The following is a 3,986-nucleotide window of genomic DNA, read 5'->3' on the forward strand; positions in this document are numbered from 1 at the left end:
ACCAATGTCATGAAACAATATGTGTACTACTGTTTCATGAGAAACTATTTGTTCTGTAAGCCTTCACCTGAAGTACAATTTAAAAAAAAAAGAAGAAGAATTGGTTCTAAACATGTAGGAACAGGAGAAATCTCTACAGTATAGAAAACTCTCAACTGACTATGATCAACCAAGAATTAATTTATAATAGAGAAGAGACAAAATGGAATTTATAGGGTAATTTCAAAATCTTTTCCTTGAGTCAATGTTTAACTATTTCCAAATTATGCATCAAACCATTGCTAAACCAGAATAGAAACTTTTCTTCTCTTTACAGTACAATTTCATTTTATCTAATTTAGAAGTGGGAACATTTTAATTAACCCCAATTATTGAAGCTGTTGAAATGGAGGGATATCTGTTGGTCACAGTAGCCTGAGTTGTGCTTCTATTTCATGGAACAGAAACCTTTGGTAGCTCCAATCAACTTGTATTTTATTGAGTGATATGAAGGTACATGCCTCTTAGGAAGATAAACCACCACCCTCCCCATCCCCATTTTTTGGAGGTGAAAAATAAGTTTATTAAATGCATGTCTAAATCTCACACAGCTAGTAATCAATTGTGGTGGTAATGAGAATTCTGGCTTTGATTTTCTGTTTTGTCTCTTACCTACATTCAGTCACTGTAAAAATAATGTCACAAAAAATAAAGTCAAATTAAAAAAATAAAATAAAAATAAATTAAAAAAAAGAATTGATGGTACTGAAGGAAGAAGTTCAAGCTGCACTGAAAGCATTGGTGAAAAACAAGGCTCCAGGAATTGATGGAATACTAACTGAGATGTTTCAACAAACGGATGCAGCACTGGAAGTGCTTATTCATCTATGCCAAGAAATTTAGAACACAGCTACCTGGCCAACCGACTGGAAGAGATCCATATTTACGCATATTGCAAAGAAAGGTGATCCAACAGAATGTGGATATCACTGAACAATATCATTAATATCACAAGCAAGTAAAATGTTACTGAAGATCATTCAAAAGTGGCTGCAGCAGTATATCGACAGGGAACTGCCAGAAGTTCAAGCCAGATTCAGAAGAGGACGTGGAATGAGGGATAACATTGCTGATGTCAGATGGATCCTGGCTGAAAGCAGAGAATACCTGAAAGATGTTTACCTGTGTTTCATTGACTGCACAAAGGCATTCGACTGTGTGGATCATAACAAATTATGGATAACATTGCCAAGAATGGGAATTCCAGAACGCTTAACTGTGCTCATGAGGAATCTGTACATAGATCAAGAGGCACTCGTTCAGACAGAAAAAGAACAAGGGGATACTGCGTGGTTTAAAGTCAGGAAAGGTGTGAGTCATGGTTGTATCCTTTCACTGGATTTATTCAATCTGTATACTGAGCAAATAATCTGAGAAGCTGGACTATAGTAAGAAGAACAGGCATTGGGGTTGGAGGAAGACTCATTAACAACCTTCATTATTCAGGTGACACAACGTTGCTTGCTGAAAGTGAAGAGGACTTGAAGCACTTACTGATGAAGACCAAAGACTACAGCCTTCAGTATGAACTACACTTCTATATAAAGAAAACAAAAATCCTCATAACTGGACCAATAAGCAACATCATGATAAACAGAGTAAAGATTGAAGTTGTCAGAGACTTCGTTTTACTTGGATCCACAATCAATGCCCATGGAAGCAGCAGTCAAGAAATCCAACAATGTATTATTGCACTGGGCAAATCTGCTGCAAAAGACCTCTTCTAAGGTAAAGTAAAGATGTCACTTTAAGGACTACGGTGCACCTGATCCAAGCCATGGTGTTTCCTGTCGCCTCATATGCATGGGAAAGCTAGACAACGAATAAGGAAGATGGAAGAAGAATTGATGACTTTGAATTATGGTGTTGGAGAAGAATATTGAATATACCAGGGACTGCCAAAAGAATGAACAAATCTATCTTGGAAGAAGTACAGCCAGAATGCTCCTTAGAAGCAAGGATGGTGAGCTTTCATCTCATATACTTTGGACATATTGTCAGGAGGGATCGGTCCCTGGAGAAGGGCATCATGCTTGGTAAAGTAGAGGGTCAGCAAAAAAGAGGAAGACCCTCCATGAAATGGATTGACAACAGTGGCTGCAACAATGCTCTCAAGTATAACAACAATCATGAGGATGGCGCAGGTCCAGGCAGTGTTTCATTCAGTTGTACGTAAGGTCGCTGTGAGTTGGAACCAACTTGATGACACTTAGCAACCACAGCAACAATTATTATGATTAGATATTTAGGGTGCTCAACTCAAGCTCACATTTCCATAGGTCCTTCAACCTAGACTCTCTTCCTCTGCAGACATCAAAAGCCCAGGCCCTAGCCATTTAGACTTATATCTACTTTCCATAACTCAGTTATCCAATTTGGTGCCAGCTCCCACAAACTCCTCTTTCTGGAAACTGTTTTTGTTTTTGTCTTTTCTACGTACCCCAGAGCTCCTTTATTATATCTTCTAATAACAGTAATAAGAAAAACTAAAACATTTGTAGCACTCTGCATACCCTCCACCCAAAAGCCAAGGTAACTGTCCTTCCCACCCACATCTGATTAAAAATTACTCGCAGCAGCACGAGGGATTTAACTTCAAAGTTGCCCTGTGAAATTTGTATCTGTCCAAGTTCCAAGAATGTTTTTTGTCCCTATCTTTCTTAACCATTTTGGATAATCCCTTTGCAATATCCTAGACCACTGACAAATCCCCAAAAAGGAAGGTGAAACTCGAGACAGCCTAGGGGTAATGGGGCAACACTTCCACACCTGTGTGTGTGTAGCGCCCGTGTAAGTACTCCGAGAGTGAGATAGATATGCATACGTTGTTGTTTTGTGCCGTCGAGTAGATTCCAACTCATAGCGACCCAATAGGACAGAGTAGAACTGCCCCCATAGGATTTTCTAGGCTGTAATCTTTACAGAAGCAGATCACCAGGTCTTTTCTCCCATGAAGCGGCTGATAGATTCAGTCCGCTGACTTTTTAGTTAGCAGCTGAGCGCTTAACCACTGTGCCAACAGGCCTTCTTATATGTATTTATATATAATTGCTTTATATCATAGTTTTGCTAACTAAACAAAAAGCACTACCCCAAGAAGGAAAAACCTCACACTCAAATTCCTTCTAAGGAATTTATTTTATTATGTCTGAAGCCTGAAAACAAATCACCCAAGCTAAATGCAATCTACTTTATTTGGAAGTAAATAAAAACAAATTTGCAGCAAATAGGAAATGGGGGAAAAAGGGAAGGAGTAAGAGAGGGAAAAGGAGATGTAAACTCCAACATCTTATAACGTGAGGATTGAAGAAAATTTTATCATATCTATAGTTGGTCAGGAGGCCTGGTGGTACAGTGGTTAAGTGTTTGGCTGCTAACCAAAAGGTCAGCAATTCAAACCTACCAGCCGCTCTGCAGGGGACAGATGTGACAATCTGCTTCTGTCAAGTTTGACAGCCTTGGAAACCAATGGGGCAGTTCTACTCTGTCCTACAGGGTTGCCATGAGTCAGAATTGACTCAGTGGCAGTGGGTTTGAGATCATTGGTCCACAACCTTTGCTGTAAAAAACTTTTGTAAGCCTATGGCCCAAAGCTAGCCAACTTCCTGCTAAAGAGGGACGCTGATCTGAATAATGTGGAAGGGAAAAGAGAAGTCAAGAGGAGCTGAGAACAGGATGGGGCAAAGGATAAAAGAAAAAAAGCTGAAGCTGAAGATCAGGGCCCTGAAGGAGATGCTTGAAATACGTTAATGGCGCTGTCCTAAAGGGAAATGCTCGTTAATGTGAAAACTACCAGAATCATAATATGCATGGATTTATTGTGGAAGCTGGAGAAAAGGCTGAGTTTTTCATCAAAGTTTATATGGAGCTGAGAAGGATCCCATGCAGACAGGAGGAAATTCCTACATCTGGGTTATGGTAGGAATTGCATCTCTTAATAAGGTTAT

Source organism: Trichechus manatus, unplaced genomic scaffold (assembly GCF_000243295.1).
Source record: "Trichechus manatus latirostris isolate Lorelei unplaced genomic scaffold, TriManLat1.0 scaffold00071, whole genome shotgun sequence".
Lineage (NCBI taxonomy): Eukaryota > Metazoa > Chordata > Mammalia > Sirenia > Trichechidae > Trichechus > Trichechus manatus.